We start from the raw sequence: 25902 nt of genomic DNA on the forward strand, positions 1-25902 counted from the left end.
ATTTGTATTCAACTATAATAAAAAAATATCTAGCAAAAATATTAATGTTTTGAAATATGTAGAGTTTGGATTTTTAGATAATAAATTTTTAGACTATTGATACATTCTTCTGTTGGTAAAATTTTAAAATATCCTTTAAATACAATTCTCAACTTCTCCCGAAAAAAATCAAAAATAATGATTGGGAGTGTTATGTAGATTAATCTACAATAGAACAATGTTTCAGTTAATTATTAAAGTGGACGTGCCGGAGTGGTTATCGGGCATGACTAGAAATCATGTGGGCTTTGCCCGCTCAGGTTCGAATCCTGCCGTTCACGCTTTTGAGAAACAGTTTTTTTTTTTAAATAAATTACCACTATTTTGTAATTATTTTTCTTCTGATAGTTTACTTATTACATTTAGGTAAATTAAAAATGTTAAAAAACAGTTCAAGATACAAATAATTAACTATCATTTTTATGTTCTTCCTCTTATACTCAAAAAGGATTAACCAAACAAGCATGTCCTTATCTAATCTATCTTCTTACAATGCCGACTTTAGCTCAGTCGGTAGAGCAGAGAACTGTTTCTTTAGCAGAAATTCTTACGTTGCAACTATTTTTCTTTTATAGTTAATTTTCTTTTTTCAGGGTATTTTAATAATGTTACGCATATTTACAAGTGTTATAATGTATCTTCCGTAATAGGAGTATATAAAAAAATTAGGTTTGTTTCAGAAAATAGGATGCACTGATTTAAAAATAATTGGAAATTTATTTCAAAATTAAACAATGTTTATAAAAAATGAGAAAGATTTATAACCGGTGGTTATAATCCTTTTCTTTTAGTTAAGGAAATTTTCTCGATCTTTCTTGATTTTTTAATTTTTTCTCCAAGATCAAAAATTTTGAATGAACATAGTGAAAGTTTTGTCATAGAAAAATGATTATCGAATGTCAGATAAAAATCGAGGACAATTGAACCACCAGTTCAAATAGTCCCCGCAAGATTTTGTGAATTAGTTTCTTCTAATTTTTTTCTACTGCTACAATGGACTGGGAAATATTTATTCTATTATGGCTTTTTTTTTTTTTATTATTTTGTTATGCATAAACTATGTAATTATTTAAATGAGCAAAAAATATGTACATTATTGTGTATCAATAATCTATCTGTAGAATGTACACATGTATGAAATGTTGTATACATCCGACCTTAGCTCAGTTGGTAGAGCGGAGGACTGTAGTAGGTGCAGAATATCCTTAGGTCACTGGTTCGAATCCGGTAGGTCGGAAATGTTTTAGTCACAACTTTTTCATTTTGATTTTGACGTTATGTGTCAGAAAACTGAATTGTGTAACTCTGGCAAAAATTGAACGTTATGCAGCTAAATTTCATCATTTTGGTGTCTTATTTTTTCAATACTGAATGTGCTAATGTGAAAATTAAAAAATTAATTTCTAAGAGTTAGCCTATTATCTATATTCAAACCCGAAAACTATAATACAAAATGAATATGTAAAATGTAAATAAATTTCAATTTGGAAGATTGTCGCATGTGCCAATCAGTTCTTAATGTTGTCTTAAGGGTAGTGGAAGTTCTCCGCCATTTTCTTGCATGAACTTGTCTTTTAATTTTTATTAATATAATCGATCATGCTATCCTAAATATTATTTCTACCATTTTACTTAAGTTGGAGATAGAAATTGTTTTTAATTTGTATTCAACTGGAAAAAAAAAAATATCTATCAAAAATATTAATGTTTTGAAATATGTAGAGTTTGGATGTTTAGATAATAAATTTTTAGACTATTGATACATTCTTCTGTTGGTAAAATTTTAAAATATCCTTTAAATACAATTGTCAACTTCTCCCGAAAAAAATCAAAAATAATGATTGGGAGTGTTATGTAGATTAATCTACAATAGAACAATGTTTCAGTTAATTATTAAAGTGGACGTGCCGGAGTGGTTATCGGGCATGACTAGAAATCATGTAGGCTTTGCCCGCTCAGGTTCGAATCCTGCCGTTCACGCTTTTGGGAAACAGTTTTTTTTTTAAAAGAAAATACCACTATTTTGTAATTATTTTTCTTCTGATAGTTTACTTATTACATTTAGGTAAATTAAAAATGTTAAAAAACAGTTCAAGATACAAATAATTAACTATCATTTTTATGTTCTTCCTCTTATACTCAAAATTGATTAACCAAACAAGCATGTCCTTATCTAATCTATCTTATTACAATGCCGACTTTAGCTCAGTCGGTAGAGCAGAGAGCTGTATTTTAGCAGAAATTCCTTACGTTGCAACTATTTTGCTTTTATAGTTAATTTTTTTTTTTTCAGAGTATTTTAATAATATTACGCATATTTACAAGTGTTATAATGTATCTTCCGTAATAGGAGTATTTAAAAAAATTAGGTTTGTTTCAGAAAATAGGGTGCACTGATTTAAAAATAATTGGAAATTTATTTCAAAATTAAACAATGTTTATTAAAAAGGAGAAAGATTTATAACCGGTGGTTATAATCCTTTTCTTTTAGTTAAGGGAATTTTCTCGATCTTTCTTGATTTTTTAATTTTTTTCTCCAAGATCAACAATTTTGAATGAACATAGTAAAAGTTTTGTCATAGAAAAATGATTATCGAATGTCAGATAAAAATCGAGGACAATTGAACCACCGGTTCAAGTAGTCCCCGCAAGATTTTGTGAATTAGTTTCTTCTAATTTTTTTCTACTGCTACAATGGACTGGGAAATATTTATTCTATTACGGCTTTTTTATTTTTTTTTGTTATGCATAAACTATGTAATTATTTAAATGAGCGAAAAATATGTACATTATTTTGTATCAATAATATATCTGTAGAATGTACACATGTATGAAATGTTGTATACATCCGACCTTAGCTCAGTTGGTAGAGCGGAGGACTGTAGTAGGTGCAGAATATCCTTAGGTCACTGGTTCGAATCCGGTAGGTCGGAAATGTTTTAGTCACAACTTTTTCATTTTGATTTTGACGTTATGTGTCAGAAAACTGAATTGTGTAATTCTGGCAAAAATTGAACGTTATGCAGCTAAATTTCATCATTTTGGTGTCGTATTTTTTCAATACTGAATGTGCTAATGTGAAAATTAAAAAGTAATTTCTAAGAGTTAGCCTATTATCTATATTCAAACACGAAAACTATAATACAAAATGAATATGTAAAATGTAAATAAATTTCAATTTGGAAGATTGTCGCATGTGCCAATCAGTTCTTAATGTTGTCTTAAGGGTAGTGGAAGTTCTCCGCCATTTTCTTGCATGAACTTGTCTTTTAATTTTTATTAATATAATCGATCATGCTATCCTAAATATTATTTCTACCATTTTACTTAAGTTGGAGATAGAAATTGTTTTTAATTTGTATTCAACTGGAATAAAAAAATATATCTATCAAAAATATTAATGTTTTGAAATATGTAGAGTTTGGATGTTTAGATAATAAATTTTTAGACTATTGATACATTCTTCTGTTGGTAAAATTTTAAAATATCCTTTAAATACAATTGTCAACTTCTTCCGAAAAAAATCAAAAATAAAGATTGGGAGTGTTATGTAGATTAATCTACAATAGAACAATGTTTCAGTTAATTATTAAAGTGGACGTGCCGGAGTGGTTATCGGGCATGACTAGAAATCATGTGGGCTTTGCCCGCTCAGGTTCGAATCCTGCCGTTCACGCTTTTGAGAAACAGTTTTTTTTTAAAAAGAAAATACCACTATTTTGTAATTATTTTCTTCTGATAGTTTACTTATTACATTTAGGTAAATTAAAAATGTTAAAAAACAGTTCAAGATACAAATAATTAACTATCATTTTTATGTTCTTCCTCTTATACTCAAAAAGGATTAACCAAACAAGCATGTCCTTATCTAATCTATCTTATTACAATGCCGACTTTAGCTCAGTCGGTAGAGCAGAGAGCTGTATTTTTAGCAGAAATTACTTACGTTGCAACTATTTTGCTTTTATAGTTAATTTTCTTTTTTCAGAGTTTTTTAATAATATTACGCATATTTACAAGTGTTATAATGTATCTTCCGTAATAGGAGTATATAAAAAAATTAGGTTTGTTTCAGAAAATAGGGTGCACTGATTTAAAAATAATTGGAAATTTATTTCAAAATTAAACAATGTTTATAAAAAATGAGAAAGATTTATAACCGGTGGTTATAATCCTTTTCTTTTAGTTAAGGGAATTTTCTCGATCTTTCTTGATTTTTTAATTTTTTCTCTAAGATCAACAATTTTGAATGAACATAGTATAAGTTACATTGTGTATGTTTATATAAAAATTGAACAAAAAAAAAAGTTTTGTTATAGAAAATTGATTATCGAGTGTCAGATAAAAATCGAGGACTATTGAACCACCAGTTCAAATAGTCCCCGCAAGATTTTGTGAATTAGTTTCTTCTAATTTTTTGCTACTGCTACAATGGACTGGGAAATATGTATTCTATTATGGCTTTTTATTATTTTGTCATGCATAAACAATGTAATTATTTAAATGAGCAAAAAATATGTACATTATTGTGTATCAATAATCTGTATGTAGAATGTACACATGTATGAAATGTTGTATACATCCGACCTTAGCTCAGTTGGTAGAGCGGAGGACTGTAGTAGTTGCAGAATATCCTTAGGTCACTGGTTCGAATCCGGTAGGTCGGAAATGTTTTAGTCACAACTTTTTCATTTTGATTTTGACGTTATGTTTCAGAAAACTGAATTGTGTAATTCTGGAAAAAATTGAACGTTATGCAGCTAAATTTCATATTTCTGGTGTCTTATTTATTCAATACTGAATGTGCTAATGTGAACATTAAAAAGTAATTTCTAAGAGTTTGCCTATTATCTATATTGAAACACGAAAACTATAATACAAAATGAATATGTAAAATGTAAATAAAATTCAATTTGGAAGATTGTCGCATGTGCCAATCAGTTTTTAATGTTGTCTTAAGGGTAGTGGAAGTTCTCAGCCATTTTCTTGCACGAAGTTGTCTTTTAATTTTTATTAATATAATCAATCATGCTATCCTAAATATTATTTCTACCATTTTACTTAAGTTGGAGATAGAAATTGTTTTCAATTTGTATTCAACTGGAATAAAAAATATCTAGCTAAAAATATTAATGTTTTGAAATATGTAGAGTTTGGATGTTTAGATAATAAATTTTTGTACTATTGATACATTCTTCTGTTGGTAAATTTTTAAAATATCCTTTAAATACAATCGTCAACTTCTCCCGAAAAAAATCAACAATAATGATTGAGAGTGTTATGTAGATTAATCTAAAATAGAACAATGTTTCAGTTAATTATTAAAGTGGACGTGCCGGAGTGGTTATCGGGCATGACTAGAAATCATGTGGGCTTTCCCGCGCAGGTTCGAATCCTGCCGTTCACGCTTTTGAGAAACAGTTTTCTTTTTAAAGAAAATACCACTATTTTGTAATTATTTTTCTTATGATAGATTACTTATTACATTTAGGTAAATTAAAAATGTTAGAAAACAGTTCAAGATACAAATAATTAACTATCATTTTTATGTTCTTCCTCTTATACTCAAAAAGGATTAACCAAACAAGCATGTCCTTATCTAATCTATCTTATTACAATGCAGACTTTAGCTCAGTCGGTAGAGCAGAGGACTGTATTTTTAGCAGAAATTCCTTCCGTTGCAACTATTTTGCTTTTATAGTTAACTTTCTTTTTCCAGAGTGTTTTAATAATATTACGCATATTTACAAGTGTTATAATGTATCTTCCGTAATAGGAGTATATAACAAAATTAGGTTTGTTTCAGAAAATAGGGTGCACTGATTTAAAAATAATTGGAAATTTATTTCAAAGTTAAAAAATGTTAATAAAAATGAGAAAGATTTATAACCGGTGGTTATAATCATTTTCTTTTAGTTAAGGGAATTTTCTCGATCTTTCTTGATTTTTTTAATTTTTTTCTCTAAGATCAACAATTTTGAATGAACATAGTATATTTACATTGTCTATGTTTATATAAAAATTTAAGAAAAAAAAGTTTTGTTATAGAAAAATGATTATCGAGTGTCAGATAATAATCGAGGACTATTGAGCCACCAGTTCAAATAGTCCCCGCAAGATTTTGTGAATTAGTTTCTTCTAATTTTTTGCTACTGCTACAATGGACTGGGAAATATGTGTTCTATTATGGCTTTTTATTATTTTGTTATGCATAAACTATGTAATTATTTAAATGAGCAAAAAATATGTACATTATTGTGTATCAATAATCTGTATGTAGAATGTACACATGTATGAAATGTTGTATACATCCGACCTTAGCTCAGTTGGTAGAGCGGAGGACTGTAGTAGGTGCAGAATATCCTTAGGTCACTGGTTCGAATCCGGTAGGTCGGAAATGTTTTAGTCACAACTTTTTCATTTTGATTTTGACGTTATGTGTCAGAAAACTGAATTGTGTAATTCTGGCAAAAATTGAACGTTATGCAGCTAAATTTCATCTTTTTGGTGTCTTATCTTTTCAATACTTAATGTGCTAATATGAACATTAAAAAGTAATTTGTAAGAGTTAGCCTATTATCTATATTCAAACACGAAAACTATAATACAAAATGAATATGTAAAATGTAAATAAAATTCAATTTGGAAGATTGTCGCATGTGCCAATCAGTTTTTAATGTTGTCTTAAGGGTAGTGGAAGTTCTCCGCCATTTTCTTGCATGAACTTGTCTTTTAATTTTTATTAATATAATCAATCATGCTATCCTAAATATTATTTCTACCATTTAACTTAAGTTGGAGATAGAAATTGTTTTTAATTTGTATTCAACTGGAATAAAAAAATATCTAGCAAAAAATATTAATGTTTTGAAATATGTAGAGTTTGGATGATTAGATAAATAAATTTTTGTACTATTGATACATTCTTCTGTTGGTAATTTTTTAAAATATCCTTTAAATACAATCGTCAACTTCTTCCGAAAAAAATCAACAATAATGATTGAGAGTGTTATGTAGATTAATCTACAAAAGAATAATGTTTCAGTTAATTATTAAAGTGGACGTGCCGGAGTGGTTATCGGGCATGACTTGAAATCTTGTGGGCTTTGCCCGCGCAGGTTCGAATCCTGCCGTTCACGCTTTTGAGAAACAGTTTTGTTTTAAGAAAATACCACTATTTTGTAATTATTTTTCTTCTGATAGTTTACTTATTACATTTAGGCAAATTAAAAATGTTAAAAAACAGTTCAAGATACAATAATTAACTATCATTTTTATGTTCTTCCTCTTATACTCAAAAAGGATTAACCAAAAAAGCATGTCCTTCTCTAATCTATCTTATTACAATGCCGACTTTAGCTCAGTCGGTGGAGCAGAGGGCTGTAATTTTAACAGAAATTCCTTACGTTGCAACTATTTTTCTTTTATAGTTAACTTTCTTTTTTCAGAGTATTTTAATAATATTACGCATATTTACAAGTGTTATAATGTATCTTCTGTAATAGGAGTATATAACAAAATTAGGTTTGTTTCAGAAAATAGGGTGCACTGATTTAAAAATAATTGGAAATTTATTTCAAAATTAAACAATGTTTATAAAAAATGAGAAAGATTTATAACCGGTGGTTATAATCCTTTTCTTTTAGTTAGGGGAATTTTCTCGATCTTTCTTGATTTTTTAATTTTTTCTCTAAGATCAACAATTTTGAATGAACATAGTATAAGTTACATTGTCTATGTTTATATAAAAATTGAACAAAAAAAAATTTTTGTTATAGAAAATTGATTATCGAGTGTCAGATAAAAATCGAGGACTATTGAACCACCAGTTCAAATAGTCCCCGCAAGATTTTGTGAATTAGTTTCTTCTAATTTTTTGCTACTGCTACAATGGACTGGGAAATATGTATTCTATTATGGCTTTTTATTATTTTGTCATGCATAAATAATGTAATTATTTAAATGAGCAAAAAATATGTACATTATTGTGTATCAATAATCTGTATGTAGAATGTACACATGTATGAAATATTGTATACATCCGACCTTAGCTCAGTTGGTAGAGCGGAGGACTGTAGTAGTTGTAGAATATCCTTAGGTCACTGGTTCGAATCCGGTAGGTCGGAAATGTTTTAGTCACAACTTTTTCATTTTGATTTTGACGTTATGTTTCAAAAAACTGAATTGTGTAATTCTGGAAAAAATTGAACGTTATGCAGCTAAATTTCATATTTTTGGTGTCTTATTTATTCAATACTGAATGTGCTAATGTGAACATTAAAAAGTAATTTCTAAGAGTTAGCCTATTATCTATATTCAAACACGAAAACTATAATACAAAATGAATATGTAAAATGTAAATAAAATTCAATTTGGAAGATTTTCGCATGTGCCAATCAGTTTTTAATGTTGTCTTAAGGGTAGTGGAAGTTCTCAGCCATTTTCTTGCATGAACTTGTCTTTTAATTTTTATTAATATAATCAATCATGCTATCCTAAATATTATTTCTACCAATTTACTTAAGCTGGAGATAGAAATTGTTTTTAATTTGTATTCAACTGGAATAAAAAAATATCTAGCAAAAAATATTAATGTTTTGAAATTTGTAGAGTTTGGATGTTTAGATAATAAATTTTTGTACTATTGATACATTCTTCTGTTGGTAATTTTTTAAAATATCCTTTAAATACAATCGTCAACTTCTCCCGAAAAAAATCAACAATAATGATTGAGAGTGTTATGTAGATTAATCTAAAATAGAACAATGTTTCAGTTAATTATTAAAGTGGACGTGCCGGAGTGGTTATCGGGCATGACTAGAAATCATGTGGGCTTTGCCCGCGCAGGTTCGAATCCTGCCGTTCACGCTTTTGAGAAACAGTTTTCTTTTTAAAGAAAATACCACTATTTTGTAATTATTTTTCTTATGATAGTTTACTTATTACATTTAGGTAAATTAAAAATGTTAGAAAACAGTTCAAGATACAAATAATTAACTATCATTTTTGTGTTCTTCCTCTTATACTCAAAAAGGATTAACCAAACAAGCATGTCCTTATCTAATTTATTTTATTACAATGCCAACTTTAGCTCAGTCGGTAGAGCAGAGGACTGTATTTTTAGCAGAAATTCCTTACGTTGCAACTATTTTGCTTTTATAGTTAATTTTATTTTTTCAGAGTATTTTAATAATATTACTCATATGTACAAGTCTTATAATGTATCTTCCGTAATAGGAGTATATAACAAAATTAGGCTTGTTTCAGAAAATAGGGTGCACTGATTTAAACATAATTGGAAATTTATTTCAAAATTAAACAATGTTTATAAAAAATGAGAAAGATTTATAACCGGTGGTTATAATCATTTTCTTTTAGTTAAGTGAATTTTCTCGAACTTTCTTGATTTTTTAATTTTTTTCTCCAAGATCAACAATTTTGAATGAACATAGTATAAGTTACATTGTCTATGTTTATATAAAAATTGAAGAAAAAAAAAGTTTTGTTATTGAAAAATGATTATCGAATGTCAGATAAAAATCGAGGACTTATTGAACCACCAGTTCAAATAGTCCCCGCAAGATTTTGTGAATTAGTTTCTTCTAATTTTTTTCTACCGCTACAATGGACTGGGAAATATGTATTCTATTATGGCTTTTTATTATTTTGCTATGCATAAACTATGTAATTATTTAAATGAGCAAAAAATATGTACATTATTGTGTATCAATAATCTATCTGTAGAATGTACACATGTATGAAATGTTGTATAAATCCGACCTTAGCTCAGTTGGTAGAGAGGAGGACTGTAGTAGTTGCAGAATATCCTTAGGTCACTGGTTCGAATCCGGTAGGTCGGAAATGTTTTAGTCACAACTTTTGCATTTTGATTTTGAGGTTATGTGTCAGAAAACTGAATTGTGTAATTCTGGCAAAAATTGAACGTTATGCAGCTAAATTTCATCTTTTTGGTGTCTTATCTTTTCAATACTTAATGTGCTAATATGAACATTAAAAAGTAATTTGTAAGAGTTAGCCTATTATCTATATTCAAACACGAAAACTATAATACAAAATGAATATGTAAAATGTAAATAAAATTCAATTTGGAAGATTGTCGCATGTGCCAATCAGTTTTTAATGTTGTCTTAAGGGTAGTGGAAGTTCTCCGCCATTTTCTTGCATGAACTTGTCTTTTAATTTTTATTAATATAATCAATCATGCTATCCTAAATATTATTTCTACCATTTTACTTAAGTTGGAGATAGAAATTGTTTTTAATTTGTATTCAACTGGAATAAAAAAATATCTAGCAAAAAATATTAATGTTTTAAAATATGTAGAGTTTGGATGTTTAGATAAATAAATTTTTGTACTATTGATACATTCTTCTGTTGGTAATTTTTTTAAAATATCCTTTAAATACAATCGTCAACTTCTCCCGAAAAAAATCAACAATAATGATTGAGAGTGTTATGTAGATTAATCTACAAAGGAACAATGTTTCAGTTAATTATTAAAGTGGACGTGCCGGAGTGGTTATCGGGCATGACTAGAAATCTTGTGGGCTTTGCCCGCGCAGGTTCGAATCCTGCCGTTCACGCTTTTGAGAAACAGTTTTGTTTTAAGAAAATACCACTATTTTGTAATTATTTTTCTTCTGATAGTTTACTTATTACATTTAGGTAAATTAAAAATGTTAAAAAACAGTTCAAGATACAAATTATTAACTATCATTTTTATGTTCTTCCTCTTACACTCAAAAAGGATTAACCAAAAAAGCATGTCCTTATCTAATCTATCTTATTACAATGCCGACTTTAGCTCAGTCGGTAGAGCAGAGGGCTGTATTTTTAGCAGAAATTCCTTACGTTGCAACTATTTTGCTTTTATAGTTAACTTTCTTTTTTTAGAGTATTTTAATAATATTACGCATATTTACAAGTGTTTTAATGTATCTTCCGTAATAGGAGTATATAACAAAATTAGGTTTGTTTCAGAAAATAGGGTGCACTGATTTAAAAATAATTGGAAATTTATTTCAAAGTTAAACAATGTTAATAAAAAATGAGAAAGATTTATAACCGGTGGTTATAATCATTTTCTTTTAGTTAAGGGAATTTTCTCGATCTTTCTTGATTTTTTAATTTTTTTCTCTAAGATCAACAATTTTGAATGAACATAGTATATTTACATTGTCTATGTTTATATAAAAATTGAAGAAAAAAAAAGTTTTGTTATAGAAAAATGATTATCGAGTGTCAGATAAAAATCGAGGACTATTGAGCCACCAGTTCAAATAGTCCCCGCAAGATTTTGTGAATTAGTTTCTTCTAATTTTTTGCTACTGCTACAATGGACTGGGAAATATGTCTTCCATTATGGCTTTTTATTATTTTGTTATGCATAAACTATGTAATTATTTAAATGAGCAAAAAATATGTACATTATTGTGTATCAATAATCTGTATGTAGAATGTACACATGTATGAAATGTTGTATACATCCGACCTTAGCTCAGTTGGTAGAGCGGAGGACTGTAGTAGGTGCAGAATATCCTTAGGTCACTGGTTCGAATCCGGTAGGTCGGAAATGTTTTAGTCACAACTTTTTCATTTTGATTTTGACGTTATGTGTCAGAAAACTGAATTGTGTAATTCTGGCAAAAATTGAACGTAATGGAGCTAAATTCCATCTTTTTGGTGTCTTATTTTTTCAATACTGAATGTGGTAATGTGAACATTAAAAAGTAATTTCTAAGAGTTAGCCTATTATCTATATTCAAACACGAAAACTGTAATACAAAATGAATATGTAAAATGTAAATAAAATTCAATTTGGAAGACGCATGTGCCAATCAGTTTTTAATGTTGTCTTAAGGGTAGTGGAAGTTCTCCGCCATTTTCTTGCATGAACTTGTCTTTTAATTTTTATTCATATAATCAATCATGCTATCCTAAATATTATTTCTACCATTTAACTTAAGTTGGAGACAGCAATTGTTTTTAATTTGTATTCAACTGGAATAAAAAAATTTCTAGCAAAAAATATTAATGTTTTGAAATATGTAGAGTTTGGATGTTTAGATAATAAATTTTTGTACTATTGATACATTCTTCTTTTGGTAAATTTTTAAAATATCCTTTAAATACAATCGTCAACTTCTCCCGAAAAAAAATCAACAATAATGATTGAGAGTGTTATGTAGATTAATCTACAAAAGAACAATGTTTCAGTTAATTATTAAAGTGGACGTGCCGGAGTGGTTATCGGGCATGACTAGAAATCATGTGGGCTTTGCTCGCGCAGGTTCGAATCCTGCCGTTCACGCTTTTGAGAAACAGTTTTTTTTAAAGAAAATAATACTATTTTGTAATTATTTTTCTTATGATAGTTTGCTTATTACATTTAGGTAAATTAAAAATTTTTAAAAAACAGTTCAAAATACAAATAATTAACTATCATTTTTATGTTCTTCCTCTTATACCCAAAAAGGATTAACCAAACAAGCATGTCCTTATCTAATCTATCTTATTACAATGCCAACTTTAGCTCAGTCGGTAGAGCAGAGGACTGTATTTTTAGCAGAAATTCCTTACGTTGCAACTATTTTGCTTTTATAGTTAATTTTATTTTTTCAGAGTATTTTAATAATATTACTCATATGTACAAGTCTTATAATGTATCTTCCGTAATAGGAGTATATAACAAAATTAGGCTTGTTTCAGAAAATAGGGTGCACTGATTTAAACATAATTGGAAATTTATTTCAAAATTAAACAATGTTTATAAAAAATGAGAAAGATTTATAACCTGTGGTTATAATCATTTTCTTTTAGTTAAGTGAATTTTCTCGAACTTTCTTGATTTTTTATTTTTTTTCTCCAAGATCAACAATTTTGAATGAACATAGTATAAGTTACATTGTCTATGTTTATATAAAAATTGAAGAAAAAAAAGTTTTGTTATAGAAAAATGATTATCAAATGTCAGATAAAAATCGAGGACTTATTGAACCACCAGTTCAAATAGTCCCCGCAAGATTTTGTGAATTAGTTTCTTCTAATTTTTTTCTACTGCTACAATGGACTGGGAAATATGTATTCTATTATGGCCTTTTATTATTTTGCTATGCATAAACTATGTAATTATTTAAATGAGCAAAAAATATGTACATTATTGTGTATCAATAATCTATCTGTAGAATGTACACATGTATGAAATGTTGTAGAAATCCGACCTTAGCTCAGTTGGTAGAGCGGAGGACTGTAGTAGCTGCAGAATATCCTTAGGTCACTGGTTCGAATCCGGTAGGTCGGAAATGTTTTAGTCACAACTTTTCCATTTTGATTTTGACGTTATGTGTCTGAAAACTGAATTGTGTAATTCTGGAAAAAAATTGAACGCTATGCAGCTAAATTTCATCTTTTTGGTGTCTTATTTTTTCAATACTGAATGTGCTAATGTGAACATTAAAAAATAATTTCTAAGAGTTAGCCTATTATCTATATTCAAACACGAAAACTATAATACAAAATGAATATGTAAAATGTAAATAAAATTCAATTTGGAAGATTGTCGCATGTGCCAATCAGTTTTTAAAGTTGTCTTAAGGGTAGTGGAAGTTCTCCGCCATTTTCTTGCATGAACTTGTCTTTTAATTTTTATTAATATAATCAATCATGCTATCCTAAATATTATTTCTACCATTTAACTTAAGTTGGAGATAGAAATTGTTTTTAATTTGTATTCAACTGGAATAAAAAAATATCTAGCAAAAAATATTAATGTTTTGAAATATGTAGAGTTTGGATGTTTAGATAAATAAAATTTTTGTACTATTGATACATTCTTCTGTTGGTAAATTTTTAAAATATCCGTTAAATACAATCGTCAACTTCTCCCGAAAAAAATCAACAATAATGATTGAGAGTGTTATGTAGATTAATCTACAAAAGAACAATGTTTCAGTTAATTATTAAAGCGGACGTGCCAGAGTGGTTATCGGGCATGACTAGAAATCATGTGGGCTTTGCCCGCCCAGGTTCGAATCCTGCCGTTCACGCTTTTGAGAAACAGTTTTGTTTTAAGAAAATACCACTATTTTGTAATTATTTTTCTTATGATAGTTTACTTATTACATTTAGGTAAATTAAAAATGTTAAAAAACAGTTCAAGATACAAATTATTAACTATCATTTTTATGTTCTTCCTCTTATACTCAAAAAGGATTATCCAAACAAGCATGTCCTTATCTAATCTATCTTATTACAATGCCGACTTTAGCTCAGTCGGTAGAGCAGAGAGCTGTATTTTTAGCAGAAATTCCTTACGTTGCATCTATTTTGCTTTTATAGTTAATTTTATTTTTTCAGAGTATTTTAATAATATTACTCATATGTACAAGTCTTATAATGTATCTTCCGTAATAGGAGTATATAACAAAATTAGGTTTGTTTCAGAAAATAGGGTGCACTGATTTAAACTTAATTGGAAATTTATTTCAAAATTAAACAATGTTAATAAAAAATGAGAAAGATTTATAACCGGTGGTTATAATCCTTTTCTTTTAGTTAAGGGAATTTTCTCGATCTTTCTTGATTTTTTAATTTTTTTCTCTAAGATCAACAATTTTGAACGAACATAGTATATTTACATTGTCTATGTTTATATAAAAATTGAAGGAAAAAAAAGTTTTTTTATAGAAAAATGATTATCAAATGTCAGATAAAAATCGAGGACTATTGAACCACCAGTTCAAATAGTCCCCGCAAGATTTTGTGAATTAGTTTCTTCTAATTTTTTGCTACTGCTACAATGGACTGGGAAATATGTGTTCTATTATGGCTTTTTATTATTTTGTTATGCATAAACTATGTAATTATTTAAATGAGCAAAAAATATGTACATTATTGTGTATCAATAATCTGTATGTAGAATGTACACATGTATGAAATGTTGTATACATCCGACCTTAGCTCAGTTGGTAGAGCGGAGGACTGTAGTAGGTGCAGAATATCCTTAGGTCACTGGTTCGAATCCGGTAGGTCGGAAATGTTTTAGTCACAACTTTTTCATTTTGATTTTGACGTTATGTGTCAGAAAACTGAATTATGTAATTCTGGCAAAAATTGAACGTTATGGAGCTAAATTCCATCTTTTTGGTGTCTTATTTTTTTAATACTGATTGTGCTAAAGTGAACATTAAAAAGTAATTTCTAACAGTTAGCCTATTACCTATATTCAAACACGGAAACTATAATACAAAATGAAAATGTAAAATGTAAATAAAATTCAATTTGGAAGATTGTCGCATGTGCCAATCAGTTTTTAATGTTGTCTTAAGGGTAGTGGAAGTTCTCCGCCATTTTCTTGCATGAACTTGTCGTTTAATTTTTATTAATATAATCAATCATGCTATCCTAAATATTATTTCTACCATTTTACTTAAGTTGGAGATAGAAATTTGTTTTAATTTGTATTCAACTGGAATAAAAAAAATATCTAGCAAAAATATTAATGTTTCTAAATATTTAGAGTTTGGATGTTTAGATAATAAATTTTTGGACTATTGATACATTCTTCTGTTGGTAAATGTTTAAAATATCCATTAAATACAATCGCCTACTTCTCCCGAAAAAAATAAACAATAATGATTGTGAGTGTTATGTAGATTAATCTATAATAGAACAATGTTTCAGTTAATTATTAAAGTGGACGTGCCAGAGTGGTTATCGGGCATGACTAGAAATCATGTGGGCTTTGCCCGCGCAGGTTTGAATCCTGCCGTTCACGCTTTTCAGAAACAGTTTTTTTAAAAGAAAATACCACTATTTTGTAATTATTTTTCTTATGATAGTTTACTTATTACATTTAGGTAAATTAAAAAAAATTTAAAAAAAAAACAGTTCAAGATACAAATAATTAACTATCATTTTTATGTTCTTCCAATTATACTCAAAAAGGATTAACCAAACAAGCATGTCCTTATCTAATCTATCTTATTACAATGCTGACTTTAGCTCACTCGGTAGAGCGCAGGGCGGTATTTTTAGCAGAAATTCCTTAGGTCCCAACTATTTTTCTTTTATAGTTAATTTATTTTTTCAGAGTATTTTAATAATATTACGCATTTGTACATGTCTTATAATGTATATTCTGTAATAGGAGTATATAACAAAATTAGGTTTGTTTCAGAAAATAGGGTGCACTGATTTAAAAATAATTGGAAGTTTATTTCAAAATAAAACAATGTTTATAAAAAATCAGAAAGATTTATAACCTGTGGTTATAATCCCTTTCTTTTAGTTGAGGGAAATTTCTCGAACTTTCTTGATTTTTTAATTTTTTTCTCCAAGATCAACAATTTTGAATGAACATAGTATAAGTTACATTGTTTATGTTTATATAAAATTGAAGAAAAAAAAAGTTTCGTTATAGTAAAATGATTATCGAGTGTCATATAAAAATCGAGGACAATTGGACCACCAGTTCAAATAGTCCCCGCAAGATTTTGTGAATTAGTTTCATCTAATTTTGTTGCTACTGCTACAATGGACTGGCCAATATGTATTATATTATGGCATTTTATTATTTGGTTATGCATAAACTATATAACTATTTAAATGAGCAAACAATATGTACATTATTGTGTGTCAATAATCTATATGTAGAATGTACACATGTATGAAATGTTGTATACATCCGACCTTAGCTCAGTTGGTAGAGCGGAGGACTGTAGTAGTTGCAGAATATCCTTAGGTCACTGGTTCGAATCCGGTAGGTCGGAAATGTTTTAGTCAAGACTTTTTTATTTTGATTTTGACGTTATATAAATTAATCTACAATAGAACAATGTTTCATTTAATTATTAAAGTGGACGTGCCGGAGTGGTTATCAGGCATAACTAGAAATCATGTGGGCTTTGCCCGGCAGGTTCCATTCCTGCCGTTCACGCTTTTGAGAAACGGTTTTTTTTTTAAAGTACCACTATTTTTAATTATTAATTAAAAAATGTTATAAAACATTTCGAGATACAAACAATTAACAATCATTTTTATGTTCTTCCTATTATACTCAAAAATGACTAACCAAACAATCATGTCCTTATCTAATCTATCTTATTTTAATGTCGACTTTTGCTCAATCTGTAGAGCGGAGGGCATTTTTTAAAGCAGAAATTCCTTAAGTCGCAACTATTTTTCTTTTATAACTAATTTTATTTTTCAGAGTATTTTAATAATATTACGCATATGCACATGTCATATAATGTATATTCCGTAATAGGAGTATATAACAAAATTAGGTTTGTTTCAGAAAATAGGGTGGACTGACTGAAAAATAATTAGAAATTTCATTTAAAATTAAAAAAAATTTATAACAAATTAGAAAGATTTTTAATCTGTGGTTTGAATCCCTTTTTTTAGTTAAGGAAAATTTCTCGAACTTTCTTTATTTAGCAATATTTTTCTCCAAGATCAACAGTTTTGAATGAACATAGTATAAGTTACATTGTCGATGTTTTTATAAAAATTGAAGAAATAAAAAGCTTCTTTATAGGAAAATGATTATCGAGTGTCAGATAAAAATCGAGGACTATTGAGCCACGAGTTCAAATAGTCCCTGCAAGATTTTGTGAATTGGTTTCTTCTAATTTTTTGCTACTGCTACAATGGACTGGGAAATATGTATTCTATTATGGCTTTTTTATTATTTTGTTATGAATAAACTATATAATTATTTAAATGAGCAAAAAATATGTACATTATTGTGTATCAATAATCTATATGTAGAATGTACACATGTATGAAATGTTGTATACATCCGACCTTAGCTCAGTTGGTAGAGCGGAGGACTGTAGTAGTTGCAGAATATCCTTAGGTCACTGGTTCGAATCCGGTAGGTCGGAAATGTTTTAGTCAAGACTTTTTCATTTTGATTTTCACGTTATGTGTCAGAAAACTGAAATGTGTAATTATGCCAAAAATTGAACGTTATGCAGCTAAATTTCATCTTTTTGGTGTCTTATTTTTTCAATACTGAATGTCCTAAAGTGAACATTAAAAATTAATTTCTAAGAGTTAGCCTATTATCTATATTCAAACACAAAAACTATAATACAAAATGAATATGTAAAATGTAAATAAAATTCAATTTGGAAGATTGTCGCATGTGCCTATCAGTTTTTAATGTTGTCTTAAGGGTAGTGGAAGTTCTCTGCCATTTTCTTGCATGAACTTGTCTTCTAATTTTTATTAATATAATCAATCATGCTATCCTAAATATTATTTCTACCATTTTACTTAAGTTGGAGATAGAAATTGTTTTTAATTTGTATTCAACTGGAATAAAAACAATATCTAGCAATAATATTAATGTTTCTAAATATTTAGAGTTTGGATGTTTAGATAATAAATTTTTGGACTATTGATACATTCTTCTGTTGGTAAATGTTTAAAATATCCATTAAATACAATCGCCTACTTCTCCCGAAAAAAATAAACAATAATGATTGTGAGTGTTATGTAGATTAATCTATAATAGAACAATGTTTCAGTTAATTATTAAAGTGGACGTGCCAGAGTGGTTATCGGGCATGACTAGAAATCATGTGGGCTTTGCCCGCGCAGGTTTGAATCCTGCCGTTCACGCTTTTCAGAAACAGTTTTTTTTTAAAGAAAATACAACTATTTTGTAATTATTTTTCTTATGATAGTTTACTTATTACATTTAGGTAAATTAAAATTTTTTTTTAAAAAAAACAGTTCGAGATACAAATAATTAACTATCATTTTTATGTTCTTCCTATTATACTCAAAAATGATTAACCAAACAAGCATGTCCTTATCTAATCTATCTTATTACAATGCCGACTTTAGCTCACTTGGTAGAGCGCAGGGCGGTATTTTTAGCAGAAATTCCTTAGGTCCCAACTATTTTTCTTTTATAGTTATTTTATTTTTTCAGAGTATTTTAATAATATTACGCATTTGTACATGTCTTATAATGTATATTCTGTAATAGGAGTATATAAAAAAATTAGGTTTGTTTCAGAAAATAGGGTGCAAGTTTATTTCAAAATTAAACAATGTTTATAAAAAATCAGAAAGATTTATAACCTGTGGTTATAATCCCTTTCTTTTAGTTGAGGGAAATTTCTTGAAATTTCTTGAACTTTCTTGATTTTTTAATTTTTTTCTCCAAGATCAACAATTTTGAATGAACATAGTATAAGTTACATTGTTTATGTTTATATAAAATTGAAGAAAAAAAAAGTTTCGTTATAGTAAAATGATTATCGAGTGTCATATAAAAATCGAGGACAATTGGACCACCAGTTCAAATAGTCCCCGCTAGATTTTGTGAATTAGTTTCTTCTAATTTTTTGCTACTGCTACAATAGACTGGGCAATATGTATTATATTATGGCGTTTTTATTATTTTGTTATGCATAAACTATATAATTATTTAAATGAGCAAACAATATGTACATTATTGTGTATCAATAATCTATATGTAGAATGTACACATGTATGAAATGTTGTATACATCCGACCTTAGCTCAGTTGGTAGAGCGGAGGACTGTAGTAGTTGCAGAATATCCTTAGGTCACTTGTTCGAATCCAGAAGGTCGGAAATGTTTTAGTCAAGACTTTTTCATTTTGATTTTGACATTATGTATCAGAAAACTGAATTTTGTAATTTTTTTTTTTTTGACAATAATAATAACTAAACTAAGATAAAGACCCTACCGACTCAGAAAACCAAGCCGGTAGGGTGGAATCAACATAGAACACAACTGAAGGGGAACTCCGAGCACCTCATGCAAGCTTGTAATTATACCATAAATTGAACGTTATGCAGCTAAATTTCATATTTTTGGTGTCTTATTTTTTTCAATACTGAATGTGCTAAAGTGAACATTCAAATGTAATTTCTACGAGTTAGCATATTATCTATATTCAAACACGAAAATTATAATACAAAATGAATATTTAAAATGTAAAGAAAATTCGATTTGGAAGATTGTTCCATGTGCCAATCAGTTTTGAATGTTGTCTTAAGGGTAGTGGAGGTTCTCCGCCATTTTCGTGCATGAACATAGCTTTTCCTTTTAATTAATATAATCAATCATGCTATATATCCTAAATATTATTTCTGCCATTTTAATTCAGTTGGAGATAGAAATTGTTTTTAATTTGTATTTTCAACTGGAATAAAAAAACTATCTAGCTAAAAATACTAATGTTTGGAAATATGTAGAGTTTGGAGGTTTAGATAATATATTTTTGGACTATTGATACATTCTTCTGTTGGTGAATTATAAAATTATCCTTTAATTACAATCATCTACTTCTTCCAAAAAAATTAACAATAATGATTGAGAGTGTTATGTAGATGAATTTACAATAGAAGAATGTTTCAGTTAATTATTAAAGTGGACGTGTCGGCGTGGTTATCGGGCATGACTAGAAATCATGTGGGCTTTGCTCACACAGGTTCGAATACTGTCGTTCACGCTTTTGTGAAATGGTCTTTTTAGAAAATACCACTATTTTTAATTATTTTTCTTATGATAGTTTATTTATTACAGTTAGGTAAATTAAAAAATGTTAAAAAACAGTTCGAGATACAAATATTTAACAATCATGTTTATGTTATTCCTATTATACTCAAAAATGATTAAACAAACAAGCATGTCCTTATCTAATCTATCCTATTACAAATGCCGACTTTAGCTCAGTCGGTAGAGCGGAGGGCTGTAATTTTAGCAGAAATTCCTTAGGTCGCAACTATTTTTCTTTTATAGTCAATTTTATTTTTCAGAGTATTTTAATAATATAACGCATATGTACATGTATTATAATGTATATTCCGTAATATGTGTAGATAACAAAATTAGGTTTGTTTAAGAAAATAGAGTGGACTGACTTAAAAATAATTAGAAATTTCTTATGAAATTAAACAATGTTTATAACAAATTAGAAAGATTTTTAATCTGTGGTTGTAATCCCATTTTTTAGTTAAGGAAAATTTATCGAACTTTCTTGATTTAGTAATATATTTCTCCAAGATCAACAATTTTGAATGATGATATCACTCAAATCACCCTAAGGAGTGATTTTACTCTCTCAAATAAGAGGTTCAATTGTATTACTTAGGGATCGAATCCACAGAGAGCTAGGGCACACAATAGACTAGAAATCAAGATTAAGCTAGGCAAACAGTTTATAATGCAGTAAATAAATGAAAGTAAGGTGAACAAAGTATTTGTTCGATTGGTTGATTGAGGTTGTAAGCAGTTAGGAGAAATAGCTAGACCTAGGGATTTATCAATCAAGAGATTCAAAACTACAATTCAAGGATGCTAATGGTTTATAGATTCAATTCTAGAACTCGATTTTAATAAGTAAGCAATCCAGCTTTCGCATGCAATTGCTGATCATATGTCTAAGTCCAGTCTCAGCTGTCGCTTGTTGACTTGGAGCGAGTGTCGATCGATGGTATGGCCTGAGCGTCGATCGATACTTCCTCAGACAAGCATTAACGACCTAATCGATTAAGTTCAACTAGATTCCTAGACCAAATCTCGTATGAGCCTAGGTATCTAATCCAACAGAGTTCGGATTCCGTTAATTGATTGCACTTTCGTGCCTCTCAACTATCCTATGATTCTAGGTTCAAACAATTAGTCACACTGTCATGCTATTCTAACTATTCCTGATCCTAGTATTACAAATCACCCTAGTGTAGAGATCTATAGATAACCTAGCAATCCTAATTGATTACCAGTTTGACATTAAGCTCATGAAATCCCTAAACATAACAAGATGAATTACTCAGACATGCAAGCAATAACACAAATCATAGTCTGAATAATATAATAGATAAGAAATCAATGATAAAACCAACAGAGTTCCAATCAATCTCTGAAGGAGAATTGATCTTCTCTCCAAACCTAAGATAAAATAATCGAATAGGATAATAGAAAGCGTGTAGCCGTCAACAATGGCTTAGAAATACATAAATAGGGTTTCTGGTCGTCCAAGGGTATTTTGGTAACTTTGTGTGGCTTCTGGGCTTCAGTCGGTCATAAATTACGCTCAGCCCATATTCTGGCATCACTTTCGACCGACACCAATGTTGTGTTATCGATCGACTGTCCTTCATCTCCTCGACAGCTTTCTTTTGCGAGGTAGACTGACCACTCTTCAGTAAAACGGGCATAAATTCTGCTACAGGATGCTGATTGACCTCAAACCGGTGGCATTGAAAATCTAACTTAAAGCTCTATCTTGTGTCAAAATATGGGCTCAATCTAACGGTATAAAAGTCTCCATCCATAGCTAGACATCTGACACGTATGTGCAGCTCTGCACTCAAAAGGCTCAAGAATCACCATATTTCTCCAGAACGTACCTGAACCTGTAAACACTCTAAATAGACTCTATATCGTAGTAAATATATCTTAAAACACTTATAGACCATGGATAAAAGTGGGTAAAATCCATGGTCTATCAATTCCTTCAAACTTACCCTTTTGCTTGTCCTCAAGCAAAACAAACGGGCACTCTCTCTGAAAGAGGTTTGAAAACAGCAGGGACTCACATGATTTAAAACTTAGAATCATCACTTCTACAATATTGCAATCCACATCTAAGAAGTCATAATCATAAAAGCACATTATACCATATCCTAGCTTAGCAACCAAATTCACCTAGCCAACAACTTAGAAAATCATGTCTGACATTCCCCTCTACTAACCTCATTTCTTAACATAAATAAAAGTGCAGGCTTTACCTTGGGAGTATCGATCATAGGATGCAAGGATTTTCAAACAAGTATCTGGATCTGAAGGTAAAAGTTAGTTCCTATCTTTTCTCTCTACTAATTTCTCTCTTTAGTCAAAGTTTGCTTATATTGCAAGATCATTGACCAAGATTGGACATGCTTCCATGAATCAAGCCTTAATGGTGGTTGCCACCAAGTCATGTTCACTTCTTTTTGACCTATATCCAAGAATTCATATGAATCGAACCTTGATGATTTCCGCCACCAAGTCCCGTGACTCAATAAAACTATTTTGAAAACATTTTGATAAGACTTATGAACACACTAATATCAGTAAACATCCCCCCAGATGTAAACGACACTGTCCCCAGTGTATATCTAGTCGGAGTTATGGTAATAAATAAATCATAACTACTCAATTTAACAAGTGAGAACGATATACCTGACCGGATTAAGTGTCGATCGATGGAAAGGAGTTACCATCGGTCGCTGCAGGTAATGTACTGTCGATCGATATCGACATGCTCTCATCGGTCGATATGCTGGGCAATCGTCTACTCGGATCCCTTTTTTTTTTTAAATAGCTAACTAAAACACAATATCAGTAGAACCTCCCCCAGACTTAAACAACACTATCACTAGTGTTATACAGTCTAAGATTGGTGGGGAAAAAAATCATAAGGACAATATTTAACAAGGAAAAACGGTATACCTGACATTGATGTGAGTGTTGACCAACACAGTTAAGTGGCGATCAATACTCTTGAAGCTTTGTCGATCGACACAGTTAAGTGGTGATCGATCGATGCTAGTGATGCTCTGTCGATCGATGCTGCGCAGCCATCGTCGATCCTCGTGCAAACCCATCTTCCTCGGTTTTTTTTTACCTGCAATAAATAAAAACTTTAATTAGTAACAATCTAAACTAAACTGAAATAAATTACCTAATAGTGGGTTGCCTCGCACTCAGCGCTTTGTTACAGTCATTTAGCTTGACTTTTGGAGATCTGATTTAGTCTGGATGAGCATGTGAACTTGCTCCAGAACAAGTCTCAGTGTCTCTCTTCCTCGTTTTGTTCATGCAGTTGAGAAAAGATCTTGCAGAAACTTCTCCTTTTTCTCTCAGCTCTAGATCACATAGCACTCTAACCTTGGTAAAAGGTTCAGAACCTCCTCTGCAGCGCACTCTATACTCAAGACTTCCCTCTTGACATTGAAAACGGACTAGTGACAGGGTATCTGCATCTACATTCCTTTCCTTTTTCTTCTTTCTATTCCTGGTCCTTCCCCCAGACTTAGATTTTTTAGTCTTGGGCTGTTCTGAAAGTCGGAGGGTATCGACCGATGCGGAAGGTTTCGTGTCGATCGATTCTGAGGAATGAAAGTCGTCCGATTCTGAAAGCTTATTGTCGATCGATTATGTTCGACCGATGCTGAAATTCTAATGTCGACCGACGCTGATTCTGGTATTGCAGGCTCGTGAATTGAATCAGCAGTAGGTCCTGGATCTTCAAACATCTCTATGCATGAAATAAGCTCCTCACTTTTCTTCTTTTCTATGGGATCATAGAAGATGGTTTCATCAACATTAGTCAGACACATCTTATTTCTCTTAAGATCACAAACTGCCCCTACTGTAGCAATGAAGGCTCTTCCAAAAAGGAGTGGAGATGTCTTGCATGATTTGATATCCATAGCATGAAAGTCCACATGGTTAATGCATTCACCTATCTCCACCTTAACATTCTTGATCATGCTATCCATGAAAGTGAAACTATCTTTAGAAGGTTCCATCTTTACTCCTAATAGCTCAGAAGTGTCTATGGCCATGATGCTGACTGCAGATCCAGTATCACATAGGGCGTCTGGTAAATGGTGGCTATGTATAGAGCATGGAATCAGGAACTTTCCAGGATCTTGTTCCTTCTTCAGTGTCCTCTTGGGTTTACGGCTGACCTTGTTGAATAGGAGCTCAATATCCTTATCAGTCTCTCTGCCCTCTCTGAAGAAATTACCAAGTCTATACTTATGATATGCATCCTCAAAAGACATATCCTTAGGAACCCTCTTCACCCTCTTGTGAAATCCTTCAAGTTCCTCTTTGTTAACTTCTCTCCTGAGGTGTTTGGGGATATAGGGTTTCCTAGATTTCACTCTCTTCTCAACCGGAATTTCTTCTTTCGTTGCCTACTTTTCCATGGCAGGTTCATATCCGTCTGTTTGGTGTCGATCGATACCTGGTAGATGTCGTCGATCGACACCTGGTAGAAGTCGTCGATCGACACTCTCAATGAAAGAGGTTTCAGCTAGGGTTTGCTCTTGCTCAGGTGCTTCTGAAGATTGGACTTACCTTCTTTGTTGTCTCCAAGCAAACTGAGGTCTGAGATGGATTTTGAGAGGCCTTCAAGCGGTGTGCATCAAGATCTGGTAAACGTACTTGGTATGGTATTGGTGGTTGTCGATCGCTGCTCTTCTGTTGTTGTCGATCGATGTTCCCATGTTGCTGTCGATCGATTGCATTGTGTTGTTGTCGATCGATGTTGTCCCTTTTAATTAGGGTGGGAGGATGCGGGTGTCGAGCGGCAAAATCTGAGTGGCTCTGAATTCGAACAGTTTTGTCTGATCCCAAAAGTGGTGTCGATCGATGCCCGGCTGATGATGTCGATCGATGCTCAGCTGTTGGTGTCGGTCGACACCAGTACGAGCTGCCTATGGACATGCAGCTTTCGACTAGGAAAGCATCTTCTTCCAGCTCTTCCTGCTCGAGCACTTCCCAAAAGTCATCATCTGAGATGGCATTAACCTGGTGCCTCTCACTTTCGACAGCTTTCCCTTTGACCAGAGCTTCTTGCTTCTTCACAGCTTCTGCAGTCTGAGAAACCTGGGCATCTAGCATCATGACATGGGCATCTAAGGTTTCAAGTTTTCCATTCAGCTCTTTGTAGAGAACATCCAACCTCATATTTAAGTATGCACTCATCTTCTGCTGAATTTTCAGGACCTTCTCTATCATAGGTTCCATCTTTTCTATATAGCCCTGATCCTCATCCTTCTCTACAGCATGTTCTACC

At 30.6% G+C, this 25902-nt stretch overlaps 21 non-coding genes across 21 annotated transcripts; all 21 read left to right on the top strand.

Moving 5' to 3' along the window:
- Positions 1 to 238: 238 nt before the first annotated feature.
- TRNAS-AGA lies at positions 239 to 320 on the top strand. Its single transcript has one exon. It is a non-coding gene; the product is annotated as a tRNA-Ser (tRNA).
- An 871-nt stretch (positions 321 to 1191) lies between these two features.
- Positions 1192 to 1276, top strand: TRNAY-GUA. The gene is given in 2 exon segments: positions 1192 to 1228; positions 1241 to 1276. It is a non-coding gene; the product is annotated as a tRNA-Tyr (tRNA).
- Positions 1277 to 1937: 661 nt separating this feature from the next.
- On the top strand, positions 1938 to 2019 carry TRNAS-AGA. The gene has a single exon. It is a non-coding gene; the product is annotated as a tRNA-Ser (tRNA).
- Positions 2020 to 2887: 868 nt separating this feature from the next.
- TRNAY-GUA lies at positions 2888 to 2972 on the top strand. Its single transcript is given in 2 exon segments — positions 2888 to 2924; positions 2937 to 2972. It is a non-coding gene; the product is annotated as a tRNA-Tyr (tRNA).
- A 661-nt stretch (positions 2973 to 3633) lies between these two features.
- Positions 3634 to 3715, top strand: TRNAS-AGA. Its single transcript has one exon. It is a non-coding gene; the product is annotated as a tRNA-Ser (tRNA).
- Positions 3716 to 4621: 906 nt separating this feature from the next.
- On the top strand, positions 4622 to 4706 carry TRNAY-GUA. The gene is given in 2 exon segments: positions 4622 to 4658; positions 4671 to 4706. It is a non-coding gene; the product is annotated as a tRNA-Tyr (tRNA).
- A 659-nt stretch (positions 4707 to 5365) lies between these two features.
- TRNAS-AGA lies at positions 5366 to 5446 on the top strand. The gene has a single exon. It is a non-coding gene; the product is annotated as a tRNA-Ser (tRNA).
- A 904-nt stretch (positions 5447 to 6350) lies between these two features.
- TRNAY-GUA lies at positions 6351 to 6435 on the top strand. Its single transcript is given in 2 exon segments — positions 6351 to 6387; positions 6400 to 6435. It is a non-coding gene; the product is annotated as a tRNA-Tyr (tRNA).
- Positions 6436 to 7096: 661 nt separating this feature from the next.
- Positions 7097 to 7178, top strand: TRNAS-UGA. The gene has a single exon. It is a non-coding gene; the product is annotated as a tRNA-Ser (tRNA).
- Positions 7179 to 8080: 902 nt separating this feature from the next.
- On the top strand, positions 8081 to 8165 carry TRNAY-GUA. Its single transcript is given in 2 exon segments — positions 8081 to 8117; positions 8130 to 8165. It is a non-coding gene; the product is annotated as a tRNA-Tyr (tRNA).
- Positions 8166 to 8825: 660 nt separating this feature from the next.
- On the top strand, positions 8826 to 8907 carry TRNAS-AGA. The gene has a single exon. It is a non-coding gene; the product is annotated as a tRNA-Ser (tRNA).
- Positions 8908 to 10561: 1654 nt separating this feature from the next.
- Positions 10562 to 10643, top strand: TRNAS-AGA. Its single transcript has one exon. It is a non-coding gene; the product is annotated as a tRNA-Ser (tRNA).
- Positions 10644 to 11546: 903 nt separating this feature from the next.
- On the top strand, positions 11547 to 11631 carry TRNAY-GUA. The gene is given in 2 exon segments: positions 11547 to 11583; positions 11596 to 11631. It is a non-coding gene; the product is annotated as a tRNA-Tyr (tRNA).
- A 657-nt stretch (positions 11632 to 12288) lies between these two features.
- Positions 12289 to 12370, top strand: TRNAS-AGA. The gene has a single exon. It is a non-coding gene; the product is annotated as a tRNA-Ser (tRNA).
- A 905-nt stretch (positions 12371 to 13275) lies between these two features.
- TRNAY-GUA lies at positions 13276 to 13360 on the top strand. The gene is given in 2 exon segments: positions 13276 to 13312; positions 13325 to 13360. It is a non-coding gene; the product is annotated as a tRNA-Tyr (tRNA).
- Positions 13361 to 14023: 663 nt separating this feature from the next.
- On the top strand, positions 14024 to 14105 carry TRNAS-AGA. Its single transcript has one exon. It is a non-coding gene; the product is annotated as a tRNA-Ser (tRNA).
- A 903-nt stretch (positions 14106 to 15008) lies between these two features.
- TRNAY-GUA lies at positions 15009 to 15093 on the top strand. The gene is given in 2 exon segments: positions 15009 to 15045; positions 15058 to 15093. It is a non-coding gene; the product is annotated as a tRNA-Tyr (tRNA).
- Positions 15094 to 15753: 660 nt separating this feature from the next.
- On the top strand, positions 15754 to 15835 carry TRNAS-AGA. The gene has a single exon. It is a non-coding gene; the product is annotated as a tRNA-Ser (tRNA).
- Positions 15836 to 16744: 909 nt separating this feature from the next.
- On the top strand, positions 16745 to 16829 carry TRNAY-GUA. The gene is given in 2 exon segments: positions 16745 to 16781; positions 16794 to 16829. It is a non-coding gene; the product is annotated as a tRNA-Tyr (tRNA).
- Positions 16830 to 17863: 1034 nt separating this feature from the next.
- Positions 17864 to 17948, top strand: TRNAY-GUA. The gene is given in 2 exon segments: positions 17864 to 17900; positions 17913 to 17948. It is a non-coding gene; the product is annotated as a tRNA-Tyr (tRNA).
- A 660-nt stretch (positions 17949 to 18608) lies between these two features.
- TRNAS-AGA lies at positions 18609 to 18690 on the top strand. Its single transcript has one exon. It is a non-coding gene; the product is annotated as a tRNA-Ser (tRNA).
- The last annotated feature ends 7212 nt before the right edge of the window (positions 18691 to 25902 follow it).

This window comes from Brassica napus, chromosome C9 (assembly GCF_020379485.1).
Source record: "Brassica napus cultivar Da-Ae chromosome C9, Da-Ae, whole genome shotgun sequence".
Classification (NCBI taxonomy): domain Eukaryota; kingdom Viridiplantae; phylum Streptophyta; class Magnoliopsida; order Brassicales; family Brassicaceae; genus Brassica; species Brassica napus.